Genomic DNA, 10,453 nt, shown 5'->3' with positions numbered 1-10,453 from the left:
CACCCATCCTGCTAGGGCGATTCACTGATTTCGGGCAGAACCTGCCAAGTGAGAGCTCCATGGCAGGGACTGGTGCAGTTTATGAACAAGGGGCTGAGTTGACCATGAAATTTAGGGACTAAGGAATTCATGGCAGCAACTAGGTTTTAAATTTCAATAGGACCTGACATTGATGAAGACAGATGTCCCAAAGATGTAGAGTTACATGGTTCCTCTCTGTGTACATTTCCTCCTCTGCTCAAACAAGATCTTACCAAATGCCTTGTCATTCCACTGACCAGAACCAAAATTATCATTATTTTGTTACGGATGTGAAGTCTCCCTTTCACGTTAACTCCTTTTTTATGGTTTTTTGATGTGCTAACATAACTTAATATATACTTAATACTTAATTTAATAAAACTTAATAAATACAAATATCAATGTGATTAACAGAGCCTTAGGAGGTGTTATTGATAGCATACTATCTCACTCACCTCTTAAATGGACATTCTGAACAAATCCTGTTTTACAAATAAACACTTCCTTCCCAGCATTTGCCCCTTGGAGCTTCACCCTGATTTGGAGATGTTTGTATTGGGAAGTCTTATCCCAGGTTCTCTTTGTGAGCAGCTCTCATTATCCTGTGCTATTCATCTTGCCATCTTTGTGCATGGAAACTTCCCCGGTGTGGGGAAAACTGAGGGCAAAAAACTGAGGGCAAAAAAAAAGCAGATGTGCCAAATCAACCAGAGAAAAGGAACAAAGGATTCTATGACAGAAGGTAGTAGATTTTCCCATTAGTGACTCTATTTAATAAAGAAATACAAATAGCTGAAGAACGTAAGACAGTAATATTAAACTTTGAGTCCAGGCCACTGCTATCTAAGAGTCCAAAAAGTTTACCAATTCCAACTGAAGCCATCCATAATATAGTATGATGACACTTGGAGACAGACAACTGAAGGCAGAGCTATTTCAGAAAGCTGTTATTTTGTTAAGGTTACTCAAGAGGACTGTGAGTCCTTGATAACCATGTATTTTTCTCTTGGTCATCTCCAATTTGATCATTAGTACATAGTAAATTTTTTCATATTTATTTCATTTTTATAAAGAACGGATTCTGTTCTGGGATTTGGATAAGGATTGGCAACTTTCAAAAGAAAAACATAGTAGCTACTTTGAATGTCTAAGGTTCAGCCAGGTCTTAAATATCACATTCTATAATCAGACAATATATCCTGGCCTGGAGTTCAGTTGTTAATCTAATGTGCTTGGGAGAGAGAGGAGAGTGTGCAGGAGGACAATTATTCCTCAGTCTTCTGGTTTCCATGAAAAAGATTTTTCCTAAATTCTCCTGGCTTCTTTTCAAATTCCCTTGCTCCTTCCCTAGAGACAGAGAGAGACATACTTGGTCAGATTTCTAGGGCAGGGATTCAATATTAGAAAGATCAATGTTGACTCACATACCTTATTCTTTAATATCAACTTTATTAATGATAAAATTGATAGTGGTTTCCATTTGCCTATTCTTTTGTCTCTCTCTCATTTAGCTTAAAATTCAGAAAAGTACTATTTATCCAGCCCCGTCAAAATCTACCATTAAATATAGGATACTGGCTCGGGGCAGGTGGAAAGATGAAAGAAAATGTTTCGAAGAGTTGTGCACTATAGCCAAAGAGTGGCATCTCAATAGAGATTTTCTATTCTTACAAAAAAAAAAAATCAACTCTAGACCAGGAACTAGAAAACCTGAGTTGTAAACTCAGTATTTGTCAATTTTGCCTCTACTCAGAATAAATGAGAATAAATGAAGTAAAATTTATCTCAATCTCTGAACTAGATGATTTCCATGTGTCTGTTGAGCTTGTATTCCTGGAAGACATTTATACCATTAGGTGCCAAGCATTAAGCTAGGCACATTCACATACCTTGCTTCATTTAATTAAGATCAAACCCAGAATTTAGCATCAAAATTTCCAGCACCATATTTACATATAGAAACTAATATTTCAAATGGCCCATTAACACACTCCATCAGCTGCTTGATTTCTGATTTTCTATTTGAAATGATGCCTCCTAGAGTATGGGGCTGATACTTCCTCTAAGAGAAGACCCACATATTCCTAGCAGTTAAATTTAGCTTTACCACTTCGTTTCATTCTCTTTCAAGTGCTCAGCCAGTTTTCTCAGTTAGTTGGAGCAAGCCAGAGCTAGTCTGGTGACAAAGACTCATTGTTCCACTGTCCCAGAACTAGTTCCTAATGGCCTCATGACTTTTGTGTAATTCTTATCTGATGGAGGTAGAGAGAGGAATGGAGGAGAGTGAGAGGCGGCCTACAGATGACCTTGGAGCAGCATGAATGATGTCTAATGTTCAGCAGTTATAGGCTATCAGACACTAATATACTCTCTGGGCTGAACCGAATAGGCCCATTACTCTCAACTGCAATTCGCCATCTGTGAAGTGAGCTGGTGGCTTCAGACAAGACTACAAATTGCACCTGATACTGAAAAAGACAGGGAGGGGATTATGATGTAAAACCAAAGGAAGAGTAGACAGAGACCTAGACTGACCAAAGGCCATATGAAGATAAGAATAAATAAAACTTAGCCTTCAGAACAGCTCCCAAATGACCCCGACCATTCACAAGATTGAATTCATGGATCCTAATAGATTGTATGGAAGTTTCTGGGATCAAAGGTTTAGTGTCATTAGGAGAGATGTGCACAGCTGGGGCTGACAAAACCCTCCCACTCTCAGGCAGCTCCTTTCAGTCTGTTGTCACAATTCATTAGCTCCTTCTGACATTCATTTGACATCATTTCAGGAAAGGGATCTAATCACGGCCCAAAGAAAGGAAAGAGGCTTTGAAAAATATGATGGCTGTAGATACAGAGCAGTTTATCATTCTGAATAACAATGATGAGGATGATAATGACAATCCATGATGTTGACCAATGACACGTTTTCATTCCCATTATGGGCAATGCCACTTGGCAGATGTGGCTTTAAAATTGTACATGAACACATGTTTCAACCCTGACTCTACCATTACGAGCTATAATGGACTGAACTGCATTCCCCCCAAAATCGGGATGTTAAAGACCTAACCCCCCAATGTGACTATATTTAGAGATAGGGCCTCTTACGAGGTATTTAAGGTTAAACAAGGTCCTAAGAATGGGACTCTACTCTGATATAACTGGTGTCATTATAAGAAAAGGGAAGATGCATCGGAGATCTTACTCTCTCCACATGAACACAGAAGAAAGGCCATGCGAGAACACAGAGCAGTGATGGCCATCTACAATCCAGGAAGAGAAGCCTCTCCAGAACTCAACCCTCTGGTACATTGATCTTGGACTTCCAGCCTCCAGAACTGTTAAGAAAATAAATGTCTGTTATTTAAGACACCCAGTCTCTAGTTTCTTGTTAAGGCAGCCCAAGCTGACTCATACAGGGGCAATGCTGGCTCAGACAAGCAGTATCTTGGGCATATCCAGTATTTATTGAATATCGAGGGCTGAGCATAGTGGCTGGCACATTGTAACTGGTATCTCTCAGCACCTTCCCAATGACATTCCAAGCAAAAGGACTATGCTGAGAATGCATAAGCTCTGATCTTCTGCCTAAACTGTAGTCACCAGGTACCAGACATCTATGAAAGTTGGGCCCACCCTGGGACACAGGAGAGGCATTTTCAGTCTACTTTAAAAAGTATGAAAAAGGACCTTCATTCATTGAGCATCTCTATGTACCAGATACTGTAATAAGAACCTCCATGTTCATTGTCTTATTCTTATAAAAACTCAGTGAAGGAAACAATTACTGCTCTGAAAACTTAGGGGGCTTGTCTAAGAATGCATAATTAAGGAGTGGAGTTGAAAACCCTGATCTCACAGACTGCAGAGTCGTCTAGTATGATCCACATGGCCCCTCCAAGGTAAGCTTAAGTGCAGAGGACACTCGGCCTGGAACAGTGAGCCTCTCACCTGAAACACACCCAGGGCTAGCAAAGAGAACAAGGCAGTAAAGTATGATCAGTCAAGTACTGTGGAGAACTTAACAGCCATCTCTTCCATACTCATAGGAAGAGTATTAAGTGAAAAGCAGGATATATAACTTTTAAAAAGTATGATTCCACTTTCATGTATTATGTATGTATACAGATACATACATATGTACGTTGTACATAAACATATGTATATTCATTAAATTTGTTTGACACGCATGAGACGTTATCTGAGGAAAAAGATATATCTTATAGTATGCACTTAGATATGTATGTCTTCATACATATAAAAGACTGGATAAAACATACCAAAATGTTTATTTTGTAGGAAAAAAAATTGGGCCTCTTCATACTTCCAATGTTTTCTATAAATTTAAATAATTATGTATTATCTTTTATTCACTGAAGTTCATACATTAATCGGATTTCATCAGTTTTAACCTAAATGTCTTTTTTTTTTTTTCTGTCCTAGCATCTTATCTAGAATATCACATTACATTTAGTGGTCATGTGTCCTTAGGCTCCTCTTGGCTGTGACAGTTTCTCAGACTTTCCTTGTTTTTGATGAGCTTAATGCTTTTGAGCACTGTTCAAGTATTTTGTACGATGTCCCCTAATGGATATTTGTCTGACGTTTTCTTGTGATAGACAGGGGATATGTTTTGGGGAGGAGGACCCCTGAAGAAGTATAATTTTTATCACATCCTATCAAGGGAACATAATAACAACATAACTCATTACCGCTGATTTTGAGGTAGTGTTTGTCAGATTTCTCCACTCTCAAGTTACTCTTTCTTTCCCTTTTCCATGTAGGTCCCTTTGGAAGAAGTCACCCTGAGCCTGCTCTTAATAAGTGGGGAGTTACATTCCACTTCCTTGAGGGCTGAGTACATAAACTATTTGAAATTCTGCATGAGAAATTTATCCATTTTTCATCATTAATTCCTTTACTTAATCATTTATTTGTATCAATATATGCTCATGGAGATTTATCCACTATACACTCATGGATATGTAATCCAATACTACTTAATTTTATTGCTCAAGTTGTTCCAGCTTTGGCCACTGGGAGCTCTTCAGTTGCCTCCTGTGTCTCTGACATATTACATTATTCTGGGTATTTCATTTTGTTTTTTAGAGCAGTTCTTTACTTTCTGGCACTAAAAGATGCTCCAGATTCATCTCATGTATTTTCTGCATTAGTCTTATAATCAGTCATTTTATCCACTCTAACAGTCTCTTTTAATTGGAATATTTAGGCCATTCATATTACAATGATTATTGATATAGTTGGTTTAATATCTACCACATTTTTAGCTGTTTTCTATTTATTCTTTCTTTCCCCATGCCCTCTTCTTTCACTTTCTCTGATTTTAATAAAGCACTTTATATGGTTCCATCATATCTCTTCTTTTATACTTCTCAAAGTGTTTACTGGTTACTATAGTTTCCAATGTACGTTTTAAACTAATCTGATTCCACTTTGAAATAACACTGTACCACTTCACGTGTAGTGCAGGTATTTTAAAATAGAGTAGTTCTAATTCCTCCCTCTCATTCTCTATGACATTGCTGTCATTTATTCATTTATTCATATGCTATAATTGCCTAGTTCATTGTTACTATTATTACTTTAAAGCTATCTTTTAGATCAATTAAGACTAAGAAAAATAAAACATTTCATTTTACCCTCATTTATTACTTCTCTGATACTGTTCCTTTGTTTATGTAGGTGCACGATTCTGACCTATATAATTTTCTTTCCTTCTGCAGAGCAGTAATTAACATTTCTTACAGGGCAGGTCTGCTACTGATGAATTCTCTCAGCTCTCATCTGTCTGCAAAATTCCTTGTTCCTCCTTCACACTCAAAGGATCATTTCACTGGATATGGAATTCTAGGTTGGTGGGGTTTGCTCTCAACACTTTAAATTCATTCTCTTCTTGCTTGCATATTTTCTGATAAGAAGTCCACTATAATTCTTATCCTTGTTTCCCTATAGGTATTTTTTTTCTCCAGCTTCTTTCAAGATATTCTCTTTCTTTTTGGTTTTCTAATGTTCAGTATGATATGCTAAGTGTTGGTTTGTTTTGTCTTGATATTTATTTCACTCAGTGTTCTCTGAGCTTCCTAAATGTATGCTTTAGTGGTTTTGAAATCATTGCAACCATTTAAATATTTCTTCTGCTTCATTCCCTCTTCATCTTTTGGCATACACACCTTTGAAACTGTCCTATAGTTTTTGAATGCTCTACTCTGTATTTCTTTTTTCACTTTTGTGAAATCTCCATTACAACTTGCATTTCAGTTTTGAGAAGTTTCTGTTGACTTATCTTCAAGCACACTAATAGTTTCCTTGGCTACATCTAGTCTACTGATGAGCCCATCAAAGGCCTTCATTTCTTTTTGATTTCTACCATTTCCTTTTAGTTATTTCTTAAAATTTCCATTTCTTTGTGTGTATTGCCCATCTTTTCTTTCATGCTACTTTTCCCACTAGAGCCCTTTAAATATTCACCACAGTTACTGTAAATTCCCTAATGACTCTACCATCTATGTCTTATCTGAGTCTGGTTCTGATGCTTGCTTTGCTTCTTCAGACTGTGGGGCTTTTTGCTCTACAATTTTTTCATAAAAGTTGGATCCAATGTTAAACTAGACAATAGGAAATGAGGTAAATAGGTGCTGATGATTTTATACAAACTATTTATTTAAATCATTTATGGGTGATGATTTATATAAATCTGGCTAGGAAGTGGGCTGGGTTTAATGTTTTCTGAAGCTGTAAGTGCCAGAAACTTCAAATTCTTCTAATGTCCTTGTTTTTGTCTCTCCTCCTGACTTTCACCTTCCCTAAGTACTCCTCCTCAGAGAGAGTTTATGTCTTGCAGCTCTTTTAGCTGGAATCCATTGTTACTACACTAGAATCCTGTTGATACAGTGGGGAGGTGTTGCAGAAAAGAAGCATTCTATAATCTTATGATTAAATCTTGGTCTTCAATGGGCCTGTGTTCTGGGTTGTGACCTTCACAAGTATTGATCCAGGGTATAGTTTCCTGTTCCCCACCACCCCCTCAGCTGAGACAGGAAAGTTAGAGGGTCATAAAATAGGAGGAATGCCCTTCCCCCAGTTGGGATAAGACTCTTGTAAAGTCCTTTCCCTTGGAGACAGTTCTTTGTTATGCTGAATACATTTCACAGTGATTACTTTATCCCTTCCCCTGCCAGACCCATGGAAGGATCTTTCTCAGATCTTGCCAAGAGAACCTGATAAAGTTTCTGGAGGTAAAGCCAACGTAAGTGTGCCTCTCACTGGAGGCAGCTTATCAAAATTATCATTGAAGTGTTCCTACCAGCTATGGCTCTACTGCCTTCTTCTCCAGGTAAGCAGACCTCAGCTATTACTTTCTGTATTCACCTGTCTCTCTAGATTGCAGGGGGATGGTTTGCCTTACTATCTTGATTCTCTGATGGGTCCAATAAGTGTCATTGATTTTCTGTTTGTTAAGCTTTTTCTTGTTGTAAAGACAAGAGTGATGACTTCCAAGATCTTTACATGTAAGAGCTGAAGCCAGATATCCATACATGCTTTTGTAAAAACAAACAAACAAACAAAAACATGTTAAAAGAAAGAAAAGAAAAAAAAACTTTCACTGCAACCATTGGTTTAACAAAACCACTAGCCTCAATTTTAACCACTTTTCTGGGGAGAAAATTAACTACTTTTATTTTTTAAAGTAAATTCCTATCTTCTATGGCCTAGGTCATACCCTATATAGCAGCCTAGGCCAGACTCTATATAAATGTTCAGTGTAGCCCCATTGTGGGAGCATGATGTTTGCCTAAAAACACATTCATATTTCTGCCACCTACGAGCTGGGTCAAGCACTTAACCTTTCAGATTCAGCCTCTTTATTTGCTAACTTAGGATAATATTTATATCTTAAGGATGTTATGATAGTGAAATTACATAATCTACATGAAAAGCACTGCATAAACTTCAGACTTCTATTCCTAGACAAATAATTGATCGATCAGAAGCCTTTTACAAGTATGGATTCTCACACACACACACACACACACACTTCCTAGAGCTGTGAAGATCCATCTCACTGGAAAAGAAAATGCTATTTACCCTTCCAAGGTGATCCCAGGATGATAACCTACCACCCTTTATAGACTGCTTTTTGGCCCTTCTTTGGACAGAATTTTGTTTCATGAATCCAAAGGCAACCATTTGTCAGGTTCCCAACTATCATGTCCATGGAGACAGAACAGAGAAGATAAAAAAAACCAAAAAAAAAACAAAAAACCAGTGTGGCCTGAAAATGAGTCACTGGGATGTCCACCTAATCTCACAGCAGGCACATCATAAAGGCAAATGATGATAGACCTAGAGGATTTTGTAACCCACCTTTTCTGGCACTTCCCTAACATCAGACATCCCTCCTGTCATCTCTCCAAATATTTTCTTTAAGGCTGCCAAAGAAGCAGTGTCTGGGAGTCTCCAGTTCCAATTCCTCATGTAGCACAGGCTAAGCCTTCCAAATAAACAAGAACCTAAGAAGTCCCGAGTTCATTAAGTTCATTAAGCGCATTGGTAATTGTGTGAAAGGTTCAGTGGCACAGAAGTAATTCCACATGTAATGTATTTGGTATCTTCCCTCAGAAATGGGTGCCCAGGTTTTTTGAGTTAGGATCCAGTGGCCGAGAAAGGGAACAATATGAAGAAACAGCTCCCTTTCTTACTGTCTGCGTATACCTCTTGTTATAGACACACTGTCATTGTTGTGTTGGATAAAGAAAGAGAAAGAGAGAAGAAATGGAATAGTGTTAAGGGGAAGGCCATAATCTTGTAGTCAGGGACTGGGTCAAGTGGAATGTTGATCATCTGGAAATGAGGTGTATCTTTTAGACAAAAATTCTCAGTCATTATAATGAGGCTATTTCCCTAATGTTTCAATTCTCAAATTGGTTGCCCATGATTTGGAGAGTTTCATAAAATCCTCATCCTAGAGGTTCAGGATTTAGTGAACAAATCCTTGTTTTTACATTATCCTAACCTACATTATAAGCAATACTGTAAGTTTCACACACATCAGTTCTGCTCCTATGACCTCAGCACATAAAAAAAAATCTCAATACCTAGTAATACCTAGTGTCTATTGTTCATTCTGCTACACACTAGTTCCCCAGGGTTTGGAAACAGAAGACCTGCTCCTTATTCTTCTTTGATTCTCTAATTAATCTGCAATAAATGAAGCCTCCAAGTGTTTTATGGCACTTCAATTTCCCATTCCCGTTTGACATTTGGAGGGAAAATGGAACACACAGCAAGACCTCTGAACAAGAAGTAATAGCCGTTAAATTGAAACACGATGCAAGCTCTTCCTAACCATGAGTTCATAATATGTGTATTCATGGAAAGTGATGTGCTTGTTGCCTGCAGCAAAACTAGATGCTCTCTGTTTTCAGTTGATCCATGTTGCTATGGGGTTGTAGTTCAATGTCTGAATTCAAAAAAGAGAATAAAAGGGACAGTGTGATAAATCTATCTTCAGAGGTCACTCAATAATCGTGATGAGTAAAAATGCAGTGTGTTTTGGATTCCATGCAGTGGAATCTAGCATAGAATAATGTAAAAATAATTACACTCATAAACTGAGACTTGGGATTGTATTCTAACTTCACTGCTTCCCAGATATTTGACCTTAGGCAAGAAGAATAACTATCAAATAGCAAAACTGTGCCAATTAAATAAAATAATGTGTATATGGACACCATCTAGTACCTGCTCAATAGAGGTTGTATGCTGAAGAAACATGTGAAATGGACATTGTAATATTATGTTTAAATATCATAGGTTATGTTTTGTATCTAGAGATTTATTAGTCAGCTGGGGCTCCCATAACAAAATACCACAGACCAGTAGCTTAATAGAAACTCATCTTCTCACAGTTCTGGAGGCTGGAAATTCAAGATCAAGCTGCTGGAAGGTTTGATTTCTCCTGAGGCCTCACTCCTGAGCTGGCAGATGCTGCCTTCTGGCTGAGTCTTCACATGGCCTTCTCTCTCGGCATAAGCAGCTCTGCTATCTTTCTCTTCATGTAAAAATCACCAGGCTTAGTGGATTAGGGTCCCACCCTTGGGGTAAATCTATGTTGGGGCTAGAGCTTCAACATATAATTTGTGGGGGCACAGTTGAGTCTATAAGAGAGATATTATAAATACCATTTGACATAATATTCTAAATACTACTTGAAAATAAAAAAATCAAATTTAGCTTGTCTCTGAAAAACAATAAAGCATTTTGCTCCTACCTAATCTCTATTTCTGCAAAGTAAGCAACACTTTTAGTTTCTGAAACACCTGGATGTCAGCTTCTCTGAATGACTCTGACTGGGAAGCATCCCAGGAAAAAGGTAAGCTGACCAGACCTTCTCTTACTGAAGTCAGGG

This window comes from Neomonachus schauinslandi, chromosome 11 (assembly GCF_002201575.2).
Source record: "Neomonachus schauinslandi chromosome 11, ASM220157v2, whole genome shotgun sequence".
Classification (NCBI taxonomy): domain Eukaryota; kingdom Metazoa; phylum Chordata; class Mammalia; order Carnivora; family Phocidae; genus Neomonachus; species Neomonachus schauinslandi.
This window is presented reverse-complemented; position numbering follows the sequence as displayed.